At 35.3% G+C, this 21103-nt stretch overlaps 1 protein-coding gene across 8 annotated transcripts in view; it reads left to right on the top strand.

Moving 5' to 3' along the window:
* Positions 1-21103, top strand: part of CCDC171 (coiled-coil domain containing 171) — a 359296-nt gene that overhangs the window by 93107 nt on the left and 245086 nt on the right. The window lies entirely within an intron of this gene.

The following is a 21103-nucleotide window of genomic DNA, read 5'->3' as shown; positions in this document are numbered from 1 at the left end:
CTCTGGTTGCGGCGAGCTGGGGCTCTTCGTTGTGGTGTGCGGGCTTCTCACTGCGGTGGCTTCTCTTGTTGGGGAACACGGGCTCTAGGCGCGCAGGCTTCAGTCGTTGTGATACGCGGGCTCAGCAGTTGTGGCTCATGGGCTTAGTTGCTCTGTGGCACGTGGGATCTTCCTGGACCAGGGCTCGAACCCGTGTCCCCTGCATTGGCAGGTGGATTCTTAACCGCTGCGCCACCGGGGAAGCCCTGTTTTTATTTTTTAAATTTATTTTTGGCTGTGTTGGGTCTTTGTTGCTGCGCGTAGGCTTTCTCTAGTTGTGGCGAGCGGGGACTACTCTTCGTTGCGGTGTGCTACCAGGGAAGCCCCAAAGACCCCTTTTATAATCATTTTGAACCTGATCACTCTGTCTCCATTCCCCAATAATCGAGCCTTCACACCATCACCAAATTTATCTTTCTAAAGTATTGATCTGCTCTTGTCACCCTCCATTTATTAAAAAGCAATCAATGTCTCCCTGTGGCTTTCAGAATAAAGTCCAACTTCATGTCATGTAATCTAAGGCCATTTTCTTTGTGGCTCTATGTTAACTTTTCCAGCTTCTTCTATTGCCATTGCCCTCTCTTTGTCTTGCTTCAGCCACAGTAAAGTACTCTCAGCTTCGTAAACACATTATATATCTTCACCGTGTCTTACGTTTGTTCAGACTGTTTATTTTTTGACCCACGTTGACTGAAATGCTCATTCTCTTAACAAATTCCTATATTATCCTGTGATGGTCAGCTCTGAAATTTTGCAGCCTGTGATGCTTTCTATGGTTCCATCTTTTCCTACTTTTTCATCCACCTAAATTCAGAATTCTTCCCCCTCCCAACTGTGTGTTTCCTTAGTTTAGCATCTGTATCATAACACCAAAATCTGATGTGTATTATCTCTGCCAAGAGATTGAGAGTGCATTGAGGCTAACTTCATTTTACATGCCAAGATTCCACAGTAGTACTTGCCTCGGTAGACATTTGTTGGATGGATTTATTTGGTTGATGCACATACTCCTACTCTGCAGTTTGCTCGGAACCCCAAGAGGGAGGGCATAAAGTTTATAGTAATACCCTATTTCCTCTTTGTCTTGTTCTCCACGTACATACCTTCCCCAGAGACTTGGCTACTTCACTTTCAGTTATATTCCACAACTCTTAGCGATGTTAGTTACTGAGGAAAATGAATATTTTTTTCCTTGTCCAAAAAGATGGAAACTCAGGGTTATACTAAGAAGTGGTAGCCAAATCAATGCTGCCGAGTTAGAAAGGTAACAATGACAAAGAAAGTAATGATGGGATAACATTTAAACTCTTTATCATTTTCAAATGACCCAGTATTATATACAGACAGGTGGCCCTCTGTCTGTCTTGCTTCAGCCACATTAGAGTACTCTTGGCTTCCTAAACAAATTATATATTTTCATAACTTTCTTGCTTCTGTTTTGGTTGTTCATATTTTTGACCACATTGGCTGAAATGCTCCTTCTTTTCCCGTAACAAATGTCGGTATATCCTCTAATGTTCAACTCTGTCTCCATTTAACTCAGGATATCTAGTTTGTTCTGATAAAGGGATTGATATTATTGCTTACGCTGTGGTTGAATTTGTAGTTTGAGTTCTTTGGATGTGGGATTTTAGAAAGCTTAGAGCTCTCTGTGTGGCATGCTGTAGTGCCTATTCACTGTTATGTGCTACCCTAAATTTCATGGGCTATCCCACTTCTCACTTCTGGTTCAGGAGGGTGAATCATGGTGGAGAAAAACACGTCAGAGTCATTGAGCTGAGTATTGGTCTTGCTGTAATCAAACAGTTTGGAAAGTGAGTTATAACTGAGAATGCAATGGTGAAGACATTGTCACCAATATAAGTTGTGTGAATCCTCCTGATTCTGGTCTCCTAGCACTCCAATGACTAGATAAAAGAAGCCTGGCTGAATTCACCACTGAATTCAGGGTGCTTTGTGATTAAAAATAATTTACTTGGTGCCAATAGGTTTTTACTTTTTAACTTTTACAATTTGGTGGATGGTCTGAAATAGGCGAGTTGTAGCTCACTAGCAGCCACCGTTTGCTTTTTTGGACCATTGGCACTCAGCCTATAAAGCACTATTGTTCTGACTGGTGGAAGAGCCATTGGGATGTTCAGAAACGTATTCAGGTTGCAGCCTAAGTGATCTACAGTTCACATGGTGCAGCCTAACTATTTATATGTTCCTCTCTGTTTTTTCATCTCTCTTAAAGTCCTAGCTTTATGTCTTATTTTCTTCCATCTTTCTGTTTTCTTGTCCTCCTCTTTTTATCCTTCCTTATTATTAGCTTTCTCCTTTAACTTGTTCTGTTTTATTCTTTTTAGAACAGTTGCTTTCTATCTCTTTACCCAACCATAATATGAAATTTAAAAAATATTTAATGAAAATACTATTACTTTAAATAGTAAGTACAGTGTTTTATTTTTTATTAAAAAACATCTGTAGCTTTTCTTAAATCATTTTTTGGGTACATAGTCCTTTATTTCCTTTTATTTTTTCTGTAGGTTAGTGGCCTTTGAGTTGGGAGGGGAATCTTATAAATTTCTCTCTAAAGAGATATCTGTCAAATTAAGAATTTTAAACCATAAAAAATGGAGTTTTCTTTAGTTCTGCATCCTTACAGTCTGTTATTTTTGCTTTGAATTCATAATTGTTTTTGACTGAAGAGAAAATACCTTAAGGAGAGGCTTTTACCTTTTGTTTTTGGAAATAAAACTTTGTTTTAATGACATTCTATGATCCTACGTACCCTAGTGTGTCTTTCCCACAGTTATGTTTCTATTGAACATAATAGTGTCAGCTTTTATAGAATATAGATGGGAAGCATAAGTTAGCTACAGGTAATTTTCCTCTCCCTTTGAGGTAACCACTTGTTTTCTAGTTTAGGTCACATTCATGACCATTATTCAAGTCTTGGTCTTTATTTTCTATGTTGCATTGTAAGAGAAAATTAAGGCCACTTTCCTCTATAGGTTTACTAGTGAGATCAAGGTATTATTAATATATGCAAAGGCTTCAGGAAGTTTTGAGACTTAAAAAAAGCAATTGTATAACCTAAGGTCACATAGCCTCTCAGAATTGGAAGAAACCATAGAGATCATCCAGGTCAGGATATACACAGTGTCAATAAGCCAGTTGCAAAGTGATAGCTTCCCTGTTTCAAGAGAGAGAATAAAAATATAGAGCATAATTTTGGAAAAGTCCAAACTGGTTATGTTGAGTCTTTTGTTGATATTTAAGGAATATAAACCCAGCCAACATTAATTGTACTTTTATATTCGTGAAATTACTCCTATTCAAGGTGTGGATTTAGAAGATATGATTAGCAAATGAGTAGTATATTATTATTTTTAATATCATAGAATTAATAGAATTTCAACATAGGACATCTAAGGATTTAACAAAATTAGTTTCATGTTCCATGTTATACACTATTGAATTTGACTTTAAAAAGTTTTGATTAAAGTTGAACTATTAATTTTAAATTCTATGAATTTAATAATGATTTAATCAACTACTAATTAAAACCAAATTTCAAGTTTAAGCTGCTTAGTGATCATGCTTATTAAAGTCCTTCAGAGGTTCAGTAGATCCAGTTGGGTCTTTTAGTCATTACTGTGAGGTTTTTTTTGTTTTTTTTTTACTGTGAGTTTTTATATCTGCTTCTCTTGAAGCAGGGGAGCTATCATTTTCAAATTGGTATTAGGATTTGCTTTGTGCTTTCCACAATGAAATTTTTTTAAGTCCATCATTTCTTGAGATTTGTTTTTCTGCCACTCGGTAATATTTAGTTACAGCTCTAGGAGAGACCACATATTGAAAAGGGACTTCTAGTTCTCATGAGGTTTTGCTCAAAGAATATTTTATTCTCTAAAGAACTTGTGATTGAAAATGGTCAAGTGTATATTTTTTCCCTATACTTTGGGGGCTTGACTGATTATATAACAATAATGATTGCTAGCATTAGATAGGATTTTGGCAAGTGCTTTGATTGCTGTGCTTTGTGGTAAAGTAAAAGTTTCTTGATAATATTTTTGCATCAAATGATCAGTTAGGTTTGTTTTAGAAGGACATGTTTCTGATTTTGCAGGAGGCATTCAAAACTAATGGGCTAATAAAAATTCTATTCTGAATTTTTACTAAAAATTTGTTGATTCCTGCTTTTTACCAATAATAGGAGTAGTATTTATATATGAGCATTGTTTTTGCTAATATAAAAATCACTTTCTGTCTCTCTTAGTGGTCCTTAAAAATTTAATACTATTAAATAGTATTTCTCAAATGTGTGTATGTTTGTATTTGTGTATTTAAATGTGCATTATATGACTGGCTTCCTAAATTTATAATGTGGGCATAAAGCTTTTTTATTAAGCTTTTTGAAATTTATTAATATGTATATTCTTACGTTTTGAAAATTTAAATCTCATTTTTGACCTGGGAAAAAATAAAATGGTATTGTGTTTGTGTGCGTGTGTGCACATGTGAGTGTGCGTGTGTGTGCGTGTGCATGTGTGTGTGTGTGTGTGTGTGTGTGAGAGAGAGAGAGAGAGAGAGTGAAAGATAGAGATAGAGGGAGATATTTATATGTCAGGGCCTAAATTGAGATTGGACAGTAGCATTTTCTGAAAAATAAACTAAGTGTAAAGCTGTGTAAGGGAAGATGACAGTTCATCATATGCCATAAGCAATTGGGATCATAGAATGCTCACATCCGTGGAAGCAGCATAGGTGAGCAAGGAGGGAAAAAAATAGTAAACTGTTTTATGAAGAAGTAAGAGAGATTAGTTATCTTCAATATGATCAAAGGAAAAGCTGCAGATGGTGATGATTATGAAAGCTAACCAGATCAAATTCAGTTTAGCTGAGCAAGCTCTCCTGGAGTCCTTACAAATGGGCTGCCTGTGTGGTAACTGGGTGGAAGATAAGATAAAAAGGTGAGATGTGGAGCATAAGTATGTGATGTCGGTTGCAGGTTCTGATGCTCCTCTGTTCTTTTCAGAATTCCTTTGTAATGCTTTAAAATATATTTAAACTAATTTAAAAGCTTATGTGAGTTCAAAACTGTTCAGAAATTATAGGTGTTACGTATCACTGCTACAAAAGTTCAACCTACTTTTAAAATGCTAATTTCATTAAACAAATCTAGTGACTAAGTAAAGGTATTTATTTTTTACCTGTTTGTTTTTTCTATAATTTTTAACCTTATTAAAAGTTCCCCTTAATTGCTTTTATTCTTATTTATGGTTTGAGTCAACTTTTCCATTGCAGATCAGCAGGGCTCATTTCGCTAATTTCTAGATATAAATGTTTGCATATGCTTTTTTATGTTTTTTTCACGAGTTTGTATTAGAAATTTTTATTTACATGCATATCCATTTGTGATATTCATACATGATTAGCAAAAGTGAGGGATGAGTTTTTATAGGCTCAAAGAAAGATAAGATGATAGAATGACATGTTAGATTAAGCCAGAAATTCATTTACTTTAGCAGTGTGTATAGTATACCAAGGTGGAAACACTACATAGTTCTTTGTCATCTCATTATCTTTCTGGTTAAAGACATTCTATAACCAACCTTGACTCCTCTTTAATAATACATTAAGGTCTGTCAGTCACAAATGTTTCTGAACTTTCTTTGAATATTTTGATATTTTTAGTCCCCTTTCTACACTGGTTGTAGATTCATCATGACATCTATAAAGTAGTTCTTGGTTCATGGTGAGTGATCAATAAATGTTCATCCGAACATCATCTGGTTAGCCAACATAGCAGTAAGGAACTTTTATTCCTAGGGTAATAAACTCTTTATGTGAATTATGTCCAAGGCAAAAAAAAGTGAGTTCTTTTATCCTACCATTTTGTCTTTTAAACTTCTGTGCATTTTTAGAATTACAGAATTTGTTGAATCAGCATTTTAACATTAACCTAAACTTACTCTTTATGTCACACAATAAAGCATGTTAATCAAAAATTAGAAACTTAGTATTTTATCTTGCTTTGCACTTTGTTTTTGACCCAGCAGTTTTGTTTATTTAGTTGGTAGGTTCTGTAGAATTTCTTGCATATCAAAAGGCTACTAAGAGAACTAACAGCTTTGAGAACAAAATTTAAATATAAGTGCAATCCACACTTAAAAAAAGTCCCAGATGTTTTCTCTATATGAATGAAGAATGGAAGCTTCATTTATAAAACAAAAACAATTTATTAGGAAAAAAATTGTCAACTGTAAAAAGAAAAGGACACTTTGCTGTACACTTGAAACTAACACAATTTTGTAAATCAACTCTACTTCAGTAAAAAACAATGAAAAGGACAGTTTTTCCAGTCATAACCTGGTTCATAAACCTATTAGATGTAAGTAAAGTTTGTATTGGCTGTATTATGAGACTATGACCCAGATATCTCTGTAGAAAATTATAATACTAATTATACATAGAATAGCAACTTTAAGGCATAGTTAATTAATTCTTTTTAAGCCTTTCATTCATCAAATCTTTTCTTTATTGTTTGAAAAATTTTACACTAATCAGTGTTTCCTGGCTAATTTGACATTAAATTTGGTTTTAAACTGTAATGGTATTGAAATTTTAGTTCATCTTTTTAAAATTGAAATATAGCTGATGTACAATATTATGTTAGGTTATACAACATAGTGATTCAACATTTAAATACATTATGAAGTGATCACCATGGTAAGTCATCTAGTAACCATCTGTCCCCATACAAAGTTATTATGGTATAATTGATGATATGCCTTATGGTGTATAATACATCCCTGTGACTTATTTATTCTATAACTGGAGGTTTGTACCTCTTGATTCCCTTCACCTACTTCACCCATTCCCCCATCTCCCCTCTGGCAACCACCATTTGTTCTCTGTATCTATGAGTCTGTTTTCATTTTGTTTTGTTTATTTGTTTTGTTTTTTAGATTCCACACGTGAGATTATATGGTATTTGTCTTTTTCTGACTTATTTCACATATTTAGCTCATTGTTTAGTCAGTATTAAACCCTACACTTGAAAGAGAAGAATTATTGTTGAACTAGGAATTTAATTGAACCTTTATATTAAGCTGACTCCAAGTATGCAATTTTTCTGGAATTCTACATTTATACTTATGTAAATTTCTATTCCTTGAGATTGATGGGGACTTAGCCTCAGTTGGCATTTCATAATAGAAAAACATATATTTTGGTGACAGGTTGATCTGGGTTTTAATCACAACTCCATCTCATAATAGTTGTGTGACCTTTAGTGATATTATCCCTCTGAATCTGTTTGCTCATTGTAAAATGGTGCTAATAATATCTACTGTGCAGGATTTTCAGTGAGCATTAAAGATAATATATGTATTGAAATAATAGAGTGTGTGTATATGCATGTAATTTGTGAATATGATGCTGGATTTCCTCTGGAAATATACTTCTATGACAATATTAGGAAAATGCTGAATAAGAAGTCCTAGGATACTAAACCTTTAGGACATTAAAATATATTGTAGGGAAGAACTTCTGAAATGATGGAGCAAAAAAAAAAAAATAGAATTGGAATCCTCATACACTTATGCTGGGAATGTAAAATGATGCCTCCACTTTGGAAAATAGTTTGGAAGTTCCTCAAAATGTTAAAATTGGAGTTACCATATTACTTAGTAATTGTACTCCTAGGTATATACCCAATAGAAATGAAAATATACATCTATATTCATAGCAGCATTTTTTTTTTTTTTTTTTTTTTTTGTGGTACGCGGGCCTCTCACTGTTGTGGCCTCTCCTGTTGCGGAGCACAGGCTCCGGACGCGCAGGCCCAGCGGCCATGGCTCACGGGCCCAGCCGCTCCGCGGCACATGGGATCTTCCCAGTCCGGGGCACGAACCCGTGACCTCTGCATCGGCAGGCAGACTCTCAACCACTGCGCCACCAGGGAAGCCCCACAGCAGCATTTTTGATAACAGCAAAAAAATTGAAACAGCGCAGATGTCTATCAGCTGATGAATGGATGAACAAAAGTTGATAAAAACATAACATGGAATATTATTCAGGGATAAAAAGAAATAAAGTACTGATCAGTGGTTAAAAATGGATAAACCTTGAAAACATTAAGCTAGGTGAAGGAAACCAGACACAAATGCCAGACATATAATCTATAATTCAATTTATATGAAATATCTAGAGTAGGCTATCTGTAGAGATAGAAAGTAGATTAGGGTTGCCTAGGGTTGAAGGGATTGGGAGAAAATGGGGCGTGACTGCTAATGGGAATGGGATCTCTTTTTGGGGTGATGAAATTGTTCTAAAATTGATTGTGGTGATGGTTGAGCAACGCTATGAATGTACTAAAACCCATTGAATTGTGTACTTTAAATGGATGAATTATGTAAATTGTATCTCAAGCTATTGAAAATAAGAAAATCTAGTAAATTTTAGTAAGAACAGCAAGAGTGTGGCATTTGAGTGATGGCTGGTTCCATAACCATTTTTCTACCCCGTGCTCCTTGTTACAGAACCTCTACCCTGGGCTGTTGCAGCCAAGAGGATGATCCCTTCCTCTCTCTCTAGCTCCAAGGCTGGGGCTATGCGTTCATTGTAGGAGAGGTACACTGCTGGAATTTCTCATCTCTCAGACCCCTGTGTTGTAGCAACTCTATTCCAGGCAAGCAGGGCTGAGAGGACCAGATCTCTCTTCCTCTACCCAGCTTTTACTTGGAATGTAGTAGTTCTACCTCAGGCATGGCAGGCCAAGAATATTGGGGCCAACTGCCCTTGCCCCAGAACACCACGGGTTGCACTTGGTCCCTTAGAGAGCAGGATTGTTGTTTTGGAAAAGTGGGTCCTCACTCCCAACTCCAGTGCAGTGGCACAGGAGTTCTGCCCAGGGGGATACGCTGGCTGGCTGTAAGGGGAAAGAGCTCTGCAGCTCTGTTTAAGGGGACTGACCTTATTTGAAATAAGATGAGTGAAAACTGAAACAACATATCATATCTTATAAGATGCAGCTAACACAGTGCTTAAGAGGAAAATTTATAGCTGGAGTCACTTGTATTAAAAAACATCCTTAAATTAGTAACCTAACGTTTCACCTTAAGAAACTAGAAAAAGAAGAGCAAACTAAACCCAAAACAAGTGGAAGAAAAGAAACAATAAAGATTAAAGCAGAAACAAAAGAAATAATAATATGGAATAATAGAGGAAATCAATGAAACCAAAAGTTGATTCTTTGGAAAGATAACTAAATTGATTAACATTTAGTTAGACTGATCAAGGGAAAAAGAGAGGAGACTCAAATTATTAAAATCATGAATGAAAGAGGGGACACAACTATTGACTATACAGGAATAAAAGAATTATCAGAGAATACTGTGAACAACTATATGCCAACAAATTAGATAATTTAGATGAAGTGGACAGATTTCTAGAAAGACACAAACTACCAAAACTGGTAAAGAAGAAATAGAAAATCTGGATAGACCTATAACAAATACAGAGATTGACTTAGTAATCAAGAAACTTTTCTTAAAGGAAAGTCCAGGCCCAGAAGGCTTCACTGGTGAATTCTACTAAATGTTTAAGGAGAATTAACACCAATTCTTCACAGATTCTTTCGAAAAAGAGAGGAGGCAACACTTCCCCTCTCATTATGTGAAGTTAGTTTTATTACCCTGATAACAAACCAAAGACATAGCAAGAAAAGAAAACTCAGACCAGTATCCCTTTTGAGTATAGATGCCAAAATCCTCAACAAAGTGCTAGCAAACCAAATCCAGCAATTTATAAAAAAGATTTTACACTTTGATCAAGTGGGATTTATCCCATAATGTAAGACTGGTGTAACATCTGAAAATCAATTAGTTAATAGACTTTATTAATAGAATGACAAAACCCAAATGATCATCACAATAGACAGAGAAAAAATTTGATAATGTTCAACATTTTTCATGATAAAGATGCTCAACAAACTAGGAGAAGAAAGAATCTTTCTCAACCTGGTAAAGAGCATCTATGAAACACCTAGAGCCAACATCAAAGTTAATGGTGAAAGACTGCTTTCTTTCCAAGATCTGGAACAAGACAAGGATGTATACTCTCACCGTGTTTAGTCAACATTGTACTGGTGGTTCCAGCCAGGGCAATAAGGCAAGAAAAAGAAATAAAATGCATTAATTTTGGAAAGGAAGAAGTAAACTATCTATTTGCAGATCATGTAATCTTGTATATTAGAAAATTATAAGGAATTCACACACACACAACTATTAGAAATAATAAATAAGTTTAGCAGGGTTGCAGGGTACAATGCAAGATCAATACCAAAATCAATTGTATTTCTATACACCAGCAATGAACAATCCAAAGATGAAATAAAGGAAACAATTTCATTTATGATAGTGTCAAAAGGAATAAAGTACTTAGGAGTAACAACAAAAGAAATACAAGAATTGTATGCTGAAAACTAAAAATCATCACTTAAAAAAATTAAACAAGATCTAAGTGAATGGAAAGACATTATATGTTCATGGATCATAAGAACTAATATTATTACTTGTTAAGATATTAGTACTCCTCAGACTGATGTATAGATTCAGTGCAATCTCTATCAAAATCCCAGCTGGATTTTTGGAGATACTGACAAGCTGATTGTAAAATTCATATGGAAATGCAGGAGACAGAATAGCTAAAATATCTTGCAAAAGAAGAGTAAAGTTGGAGGAGTAACACTTCCCAATTTTAAAGCTTACGACAGGGCTATAGTAATCAAGACAGTGTGGTATTGGCATAATGTCGGCATATAGATCAATGGAAAAGAATTGAGAGTACCGAAATAAACCCCTACAATTATGTTTAATTGTTTTTGAAAAGGGTGCCAAGTTAATTATATTAAAAGAGTAATATTTTTCAGCAAATGGTGCTGAAAGAACTGGGTATCCACAAGCTAGAGAATGAATTTGAACCCCTACACAAAAGTTAAATGGTTCATAGGCCCGAATAGAATAGCTGAAACTACAAAACTCTTAGGCAATGATTCTTTAGGAGCCACAGCAAAAACACAAGTGACAAAAAAACAGATACAATGATACAAAAATAGATACAAATAGATACAATGTATCTACAAATAGATACAATAATTCACCAAAATTAAAAACTTCTGTACTTCAAAGGATACTGTAAAGAAAGTGAAAACACAATCACAAAGGGCTAGAAAACTTTTGCAAATCAAGTGACTGATAAAGAACTTGTATTCAGAATGTATAAATGCCTCTCACATCTTAATAATAGAGAAATAACAATTAAAAACATGCTAAAAGTTTAAGTGGACATTTCTTCAAAGAATATATACGAATGGCCAATAAGCATGTTAAAAGATGTTCAAAATCATTTATCAGGGATATGCAAATCAAAACCACAATGAGATACCGCTTCACACTCATTAGCATGATTATAATTAAAAAATGGACAGTAGCAAGTTTTGGTGAACATGTGGAGAAGTTGGAATCCTCACACTTTGCTGGTGGGAAGGTAAAATATCGAAGCCCCTTTGGAAAAACATTTGGCAGGTTTTTAAAGAGTTAAACCTACAGTGCCCATAAGACTCAGTAGTTTCACTCCTAGGTATATAACCAGGAGAAGTGAAAACATACATCCACATAAAAACCTGTACGTGGATGTTCGTAGCAGCATTATTCATAATAACCAAAAAGTGGAAACAACCCAAATGTTTTTCAACTGATGAATGGATAAATAAAGTGTGACTTATCCCTATGATGTAATATTATTTAGCAATAAAAATAAACAAAATACTTATACATACTATAACACAGATGAACCTTGAAAATATTATTCTTTGTGAAAGAAGTCAGTCATAAAAGGCTGTATTTTATGATTGCATTTATATGAAGTGTCCAGAAGAGGCAAATCTATAGAAACAGAAATAAGAATGGTGGTTGCTCAGGGGCTGGGTGTGGAAATGGGAGAATGGAGAGTGATAGTCAATGCATATGGCATATATTTTAGTGGGGACAACAGTGTTCTAAATTTAGACTGTGGTTATGATGGCACAATTCTGTGAATATACTAAAAACATTGAATTGCACAATTTAATTGGGTGAATTGTATGTTATGTCAATTATATCTCAGTAAAAATAAAAAATAAAGTTACCATAATTAAGAATTGATACTGACAAAATAGAGAAATCAATGAAACAGAGTTCAAAAATAGCTATGGATATGTATGGGAATTTAATGTGTGATAAAGTTGCATGCATAAAGGAAAAAACTTCAGCTCTGAGGAAAAACATACTCATCTGTCTTCTCTCTCTACATGCAACGTTGCTCACACAGAACACTGGCAGTTACCAAGTGTGTGTAGATTTCCCCGCACCAAGCAATTCTGCCACACCAGCTACGTGTCCTACAATTGAACTCAATTCTGACATTATGTACCTGGAGATAGTGTCAGATCCCACAAGTTAAGAATTCAGTTCCATAAGACTGCTCCCCTCTCCCCCCTTCCCTACACACACACACACACACACACACACACACACACACACACACACTCAGAGGCCAGCTGCAAGTGTTTCTGACCACCTGGCTATAAATCGGAGGTTTCCAGAACATTCTTCTCAGGTTCCATTAATTTGCTAAAGGGGCTCACAGAACATAGGAAAACAGTTTATTTACTAGATTGCAGGTTTGTTTGTTTTTATAAAAGTATAACTCGGGAATGGCATAGGGCAAGGTATGTGGGAAGAATCTCTGAGCTTCCATGCTCTCTGGATATGCCATCCTACCAGCATCTCCAGGTGTTTCCCAACCCAGAAGCTCCTGGAACCCCATTCTTCTGCGTTTTCATGGAGGCTTCATTATGTAGGCATGATTGATTAAATCACTGGTCATTGGTGATTTTACTTATTTATTTATTTATTTTTGGCTGTGTTGGGTCTTCGTTGCTGTGCGCGGGCTTTCTCTAGCTGCAGTGAGCGGGGACTACTCTTTGTGTTGCTGTGGCTTCTCTTGTTGCAGAGCATGGGCTCTAGGCATGTGGGCTTCAGTACAGAGCATGGGCTCTAGGCATGTGGGCTTCAGTAGTTGTGGCACGCAGGCTCAGTAGTTGTGGCTCGCGGGCTTAGTTGCTCCGCGGCATGTGGGATCTTCCTGGACCAGGGATCGAACCCGTGTCCCCTGCCTTGGCAGGTGGATTCTTAACCACTGCACCACCAGTGAAGCCAGCCATTGGTGATTGATTCAACCTCTAGCTTCTCTCTCCTCCCAGGAGGTTGCGGGGGTGGAACTGAAAGTTCCAACCTTCTAATTACATGGTTCGTTCCCCTGGCAACCAGCCCCCATCCTTAGGTTATCTAGGGTCTTTCCGAAAATCAACTCATTAACATAAAATTCAGATGTGGTTGAAAGGAATTTTGACACCCGTTTCACCTTTATCACTCTGAAGCTATTTTGGGAACTGGGAGCAAAACTAAATAGTATAACAAAAGATGCCTTTATGGCTCTTATACAGGAAATTACAAGGGTTTTAGGAGCTTTGTGCCAGGAACCATGGGTGAAGATCAAATATATATTCTTTATTATAAATCACAATGTCATACAGTATGCCAAATCAATGTATAAAGATAGATTATCTCATAGTTTTTAAATAACTGGCTATACATAAGAGGAAACAATATTAAGTCCCTGCCATATTGCTTATATCAAACAAATTCTAGATTGATCAGAGTCATAAAAGAGGAAGATAAAGAGGGAGGGGATATAGGTATACATATAGCTGATTTACTTCATTGTACAGCAGAAACTAACACAACATTGTAAAGCAATTTTATTCCAATAAAAAAAAAAGCCCCAAAAGAAAAAGGGAATTTAAGTGTTTTATAATCTTGGAGCAAGGAAAGTACGACACAAAATCTAGAAGTCCCAAAGCAAATTATTGATAAATTTGATTACCTAAAAAATTTTTGTTTCTAGGAATGTAGTCAGAAGGCAAATGACAAATTGGCAATAATGATTTGCAACATGTATGACAAAGTGATTGTTTCCATAATTTGCAAAGGAATGTAGTAAATCACTATGGAAAATGTGGACAATGTAATATAGAAATGGGCACATGAAAAGGCAGTTCACAGAAAAAGAAATACAGGTGGCTCATAAGCATATGAAAAAATGCTTAATCTTATTTAAAATTAAAGAAATGCACAGTAAAATAAGTTGATAATGCTTACCATTGGAAGGGTATGGGGAAATAGGCACTTCTGCTATTCATGGTAGTTTACACAAGTTGGACTCTTTAGAGAGCAATTTGATAACCCTTGTCTAAAAATAGCTGTACATACCCCTTTGCCCATCAAATTTATTTCTAGGAGTTTATTGAGTAGATATAGTTGAATGTGCATGCAAAGATATAGAAGTACACACGTAAGGATGTATATTGTAGTATTGTCACTAGTAGAAAAAATGCAAATAACCTATAAATTTTAGCAGTAGGGGACTGGTTAAATTCATTTACAATGGATAAATTAGTTCATCTAAACAATGGAGAGCTGTGCAACTGAAAAAATGTGATGAGGAAAGGTGTTAAGAGACATATTATGAATGAAAAAATAAGTTATATACTATGATCCTATTTGAATTTAAAATTGTATGTAATATATATTTATATAAATAAAATTTTTATTATATAAAATATAGTTTTATTTTATATAAAATTATATATTAAAATTTCTATAATTATAAAGCAAACTCTGAATAAAACGTACCTATGAGGATTGAGTTACCTTCTCTTTTTTTCAATTGCTTGATTTTTTACTGCAAGGATAATATAGATAAACTCAAAGAATTTAATAGAATACTTAAATGTTTAATAATTAAAAATAATGAGTGGGCCTCCCTGGTGGCGCAGTGGTTGAGAGTCCGCCTGCCGATGCGGGGGACATGGGTTCATGCCCCGGTCCGGGAAGATCCCATGTGCCGCGGAGCGGCTGGGCCCGTGAGCCATGGCCGCTGGGCCTGCGCGTCCGGAGCCTGTACTCCGGAACGGGAGAGGCCACAACAGTGAGAGGCCCGCGTACCACAAAAAAAAAAAAAAAAAAAAAAAAAGTAATGATTAAAAGTAACTTTACAATGTATTATCACATATATATAATTGGTGCTTTACAAATACTATGTGTTTTCAGATAAACTTTGATTGGTGCCCATTGGTAATAATATATTCCATTTTGACTCTTTTACTTATTTAATTTTTTAATAACTAAAATTTGGTGTTTCTTTTTCTATGGATATGAATCTTATGTTGGTCTGTGAGTCTGTACTTTGATAATATCCAGAAATCTTCATTTGGGCCTCTGCTCAATTGGTCCTCATAGTGTTTCCTAACACGTTAACAATATGTATGCTTATTTGCTATGGGAAAGTGTTTTTTGTTTGTTTGTTGGCTTATTTTATTTGCAGTTTTTCAAAAATCTAATTGAATTTTGAATGTAATAGGTACACATAATACATGATTTCGAAGATAAAATGTTATACAGTGTAAAGTAAAATTTCTTTCTTCCCAACCTTTGGCCACCAAGATTCTCTTCCCAGAGGCAACCCTAGTTACTACTTTCTTGTGATTCTATGTAGCGATTCTCTATATTTACAGATATGCACACATACACACACACATGAATTTTACACAAATAGTAAAATGGTAGCATATTAAATATACTGTTCTCTTTTTCCCCCCTGATATTAACTTGTTTAATATGACGACATTAAAAAGCATGTTACTAATGATATGCTAATGCAGAAAATTTAAAGTCTGGTTTTGTTTTGTTTTTATTTGTTTAGTTTTACTTCCCAACTCAGAGGGCTTTCAGTTGGACATTGGATCTTTTATTTTATAGTAGAAAATACCTCTTCCACCTCCTCTTTTGTTTTTAACTCCAAGATATAGCTTAGAGATCTTTCCATATTAGGATATGAAGAAGAGCTTCTTCCTTCTATTTAAAGTCATTGTGGATGAATCCTAATTGATTTAACAATCTTCTGTTGATGGCATGTTGGTAGCATGTTTAATATGATAGTTAACTCTTATTTTATCTACTCAGTATTGTCTAGGTGCTGGGGATACATTGATGAGGACAAAAAATAAAGGACCATATTTTTATTGAGCTTGAATTCAATGAGATAGACATTAATAAAAGACCTACTGAAATAAATGTGGAATTACAACTCTAATAAGTGCTGAGAAGATTCTAATAGAGGGAATTGATATACTCAGGGAGTAAAAGATAGCTTTTCCAAAAAAGTGATAGTTGAGCTGATGTCTAAAGACAGAATTATTAGTTTTGCATATTTTACAGATGAATTTTGTCCTGTAATATCTATATCCATTTCTTCTGTTTCTATAAGCATGCCTCTATCTCGTCAGCTTTTAAACATGGTTAAGTTTCTCACTTATTAAAAAAACCAAAACTCTTCTCCATCCCTACTCTTCTTTCCAACTACTGCCCTTTATCTCCCCTTCTCTTCTTACCAAAAAAGTGTTGTCTAAACTTCCCGTTTCCATTTACTTATCTCTCACAAAATCAAGACAAAAAAGTACAGGCTTACTCCTGCTTTGACCTGTTCTAGTCTGGGTTATAACAGATTTCATCATGGTCACCAGTGACTTCCATGTCCGGTGAACACTTGTTAGTCTCCATTTTGCTTGAATATTCTGTGATATTGGACATTGGACAGGTGACACTGAAATGTTTTTTTAATCTTGGTTTTCATGACATTATCCTCTTCTGTTTTTCTTCCTCCTTTTCCTGTCTTCTTTGCTGACTTTTTCTTTTCTAAGTATTAAATTCTGGAGTTCCTTAGTCTTTATCCAAGGCTCTTTTCTCTTCCCATCAAACAGTCTCAAGGCAAGCTTCACATATCCCTAGATGATTCCCAAGCCTATATCTGACTTCTCTTCTGAGCTTTATACCATTATGTCCAGCTGCCTCCAGTATTTTTCTACTTTATTTGTTCTTTGTTAATTCAAATATATTTAGGGTCTGTTATTTGCCAGGTATTCTACTGGTGCTGGGAGTCTCGTAAAGGTATTTTAATGGAATATGGTCAAAACAGAATTTATGATTTACACTCCCTGCCAAAAACAAGCAAACAAGTAAATAAACAAACAGAAATAGCCAAAATAAGACCTTTTCTACTTCCGTCGTTCTCACTGAAGTACTGAAATACGCCCAATTCTTCTAGTCCAAAACCTTGGAATCAGTCTTTTTTTTTTAAATTTAATTTTGGCTGCGTTTTCTTCATTGCTGCACGCGGGCTTTCTCTAGTTGCGGTGAGCGGGGGCTACTCTTCGTTGCGGTGCGCAGGCTTCTCATTGTGGTGGCTTCTTTTGTTGCGGAGCACGGGCTCTAGGTACGCGGGCTTCAGTAGTTGTGGCTCGTGGGCTGTAGAGCACAGGCTCAGTAGTTGTGGTGCACGGGCTTAGTTGCTCTGTGGCATGTGGGATCTTCCCGGACCAGGGCTCGAACCCGTGTCTCCTGCATTGGCAGGCGGATTCTTTTTTTTTTTTTCTTGTATCCTTAGTGTATTGTATCTATAGATCATACTGGGAAGAATTGATATCTTAACAATATTGAGTCATTTGACCTTTGAAATGGTATATCTCTCCATTTATTTGAGCCCTTTAAAATTTCAGCAATGTTTTGAAGTTTGTAGTATACAGGTCTTTCACCTTTTTTGTCAGATTTATTCCTAGCTATATCATATTTACTTATTATAAGTGGTATTTAAAAAATTAAGTTTCTTATTATTCACTTCTACTATATAGAAATAGAATTTCAATTTTGATGTTATATTCTACAGCATTGCTAAACTCACTTATGATTCTTATAACTTTTTGTGGATTCCATCAGATTTTCTGTATAAATTTTTCTTTTTTTTTGCTGTTTTTTTTTCACACACACACACACACACACACACTGTATTTTATTTTTACAAGAGTATAAATAAACTGACACCAAGCATTGTAAATGGATGGCCACAACAAAAGCAACAGTGATTGCAATTACCAAACACGAAACACATTCATACTGTGTCATAATATTGACATTCAGTCCAGTAACCCTCCACTGTAACAGGTCCTTTACTTTGCAGTGAAAATTGATTTGTATATTTTTTGCCTCTGAGTCCTTGTGGGATTTTTTTTTTTTAATTCAAACAGAAAGTCACAAAAATCATAGTCATCCTCATCAGTTCACTCAGTCCCATGTAATTAATATTTTTTCTCATCTTGATCTTTTGTTAGCACTTTTATGAATTCATCAGTTTTCCATTAGAGTTCTAAAAATGCTTATTCATTCAGTTCAGCAGTATAGTCAGTTACCAGAAACCTGTACTTGTCAGTCTTGTCCATGAATTCCTTGAAGATGAAACCCTTTTATAGGAACATTTTTGCAAAAGCATCAGAGTACACCCAGAACTGTCTTAAATGACAACAGACTTAAAAATGACCACGGTTAAAGATTTGATGAAAGTTCATAATAATGCAACTGACAAGGAAATTTAGTTATTTCTGAGATATACATTTTAAAGTAATAACTAGAGTTATGACTTATAACATTATACCAGAACATAAAAGATTTTTAGACATTTCTTGTAATGTCTGAAACATTTATATTAACATATTTCCATACAAATAACCCAAAGAAAGTTTAGTATTAGTTGTTTTTTGTTTGTTTGTTTTTTTATACTGCAGGTTCTTATTAGTCATCAATTTTTTTTTTTTTTTTTTTTTTTAGTCATCAATTTTATACACATCAGTGTATACTTGTCAATCCCAATTGCCCATTCAGCACACCACCATCCCCACCCCACCGCACTTTTCCCCCCTTGGTGTCCATACGTTTGTTCTCTACATCTGTGTCTCAGATTCATCTGTACCATTTTTCTAGGTTCCACATAAATGCATTAATATACGGTATTTGTTTTTCTCTATCTGACTTACTTCACTCTGTATGACAGTCTCTAGATCCATCCACATCGCAACAAATGACTCAATTTTGTTCCTTTTTATGGCTGAGTAATACTCCATTGTATATATGTACCACATCTTCTTTATCCATTCGTCTGTCGATGGGCATTTAGGTTGCTTCCATGACCTGGCTATTGTAAATAGTGCTGCAATGAACATTGGGGTGCACGTGTCTTTTTGAATTACGGTTTTCTCTGGGCATATGCCCAGTAGTGGGATTGCTGGATCATATGGTAATTCTGTTTTTAGTTTTTTTAAGGAACCTCCATACTGTTGTCCATAGTGGCTGTATCAATTTACATTCCCACCAACAGTGCAAGAGGGTTCCCTTTTCTCCACACCCTCTCCAGCATTTGTTGTTTGTAGATTTTCTGATGATGCCCATTCTGACTGGTGTGAGGTGATACCTCATTGTAGTTTTGATTTGCATTTCTCTAATAATTAGTGATGTTGAGCAACTTTTCATGTGCTTCTTGGCCATATGTATGTCTTCTTTGGAGAAATGTCTATTTAGGTCTTCTGCCCATTTTTGGATTGTGTTTGTTTCTTTAATATTGAGCTGCATGAGCTGTTTATATATTTTGGGGACTAATCCTTTGTCCATTGATTCGTTTGCAAATATTTTCTCCCATTCTGAGGGTTGTCTTTTTGTCTTGTTTATGGTTTCCTTTGCTGTGCAAAAGCTTTGAAGCTTCATTAGGTCCCATTTGTTTATTTTTGTTTTTATTTCCATTACTCTAGGAGGAGGATCAAAAAAGATCTTGCTGTGGTTTATGTCAAAGAGTGTTCTTCCTATGTTTTTCTCTAAGAGTTTTATAGTGTCTGGCCTTACAATTTAGGTCTCTAATCCATTTTGAGTTTATTTTTGTGTATGGTGTTAGGGAGTGTTCTAATTTCATTCTTTCACATGTAGCTGTCCAGTTTTCCCAGCACCACTTATTGAAGAGACTGTCTTTTCTCCATTGTATATCTTTGCCTCCTTGGTCATAGATTAGTTGACCATAGGTGCATGGATTTATCTCTGGGCTTTCTATCTTGTTCCATTGATCTATGTTTCTGTTTTTGTGCCAGTACCTTATTGTCTTGATGACTGTAGCTTTGTAGTACAGTCTGAAGTCAGGGAGTCTGATTCCTCCAGCTCCGTTTTTTTCCCTCAAGACTGCTTTGGCTATTCGGGTTCTTTTGTGTCTCCATACAAATTTTAAGATGATTTGTTTTAGTTCCGTAAAAAATGCCATTGGTAACTTGATAGGGATTGCATTGAATCTGTAGATTGCTTTGGGTAGTATAGTCACTTTCACAGTATTGATTCTTTCAATCCAAGAACATGGTATACCTCTCCATCTGTTGGTATCATCTTTAATTTCTTCCATCAGTGTCTTATAGTTTTCTGCATACAGGTCTTTTGTCTCCCTAGGTAGGTTTATTCCTAGGTATTTTATTCTTTTTGTGGCAATGGTAAATAGGAGTGTTTCCATACTTTCAGATTTTTCATCATTAGTGTATAGGAATGCAAGAGACTTCTGTGCATTAATTTTGTATCTTGCAACTTTACCAAATTCATTGATTAGCTCTAGTAATTTTCTAGTGGCATTTTTAGGATTCTCTCTATATAGTATCATGTCATCTGCAAACAGTGACAGTTTTACTTCTTCTTTTCCAATTTGTATTCCTTTTATTTCTTTTTCTTCTCTGATTGCCATGGCTAGGACTTCCAAAACTATGTTGAATAATAGTGGTGAAAGTGGACGTCCTTGTCTCGTTCCTGATCTTAGTGGAAATGATTTCAGTTTTTCACCATTGAGAATGATGTTTGCTGTGGCTTTGTCGTATATGGCCTTTATTATGTTGAGGTAGTTTCCCTCTATGCCCACATTCTGGAGAGTTTTTATCATAAGGGTGTTGAATTTTGTCAAAAGCTTTTTCTGCATCTATTGAGATGATCATATGGTTTTTATTCTTCAATTTGTTAATATGGTGTATCACATTGATTGATTTGCATATATTGAAGAATCCTTGCAC

This window comes from Monodon monoceros, unplaced genomic scaffold (assembly GCF_005190385.1).
Source record: "Monodon monoceros isolate NGI ecotype Baffin Bay Population unplaced genomic scaffold, NGI_Narwhal_1 Super_Scaffold_5, whole genome shotgun sequence".
Lineage (NCBI taxonomy): Eukaryota > Metazoa > Chordata > Mammalia > Artiodactyla > Monodontidae > Monodon > Monodon monoceros.
Note: the sequence above shows the minus strand (reverse complement) of the source record. Positions and strands in the feature narration are given on the sequence as shown.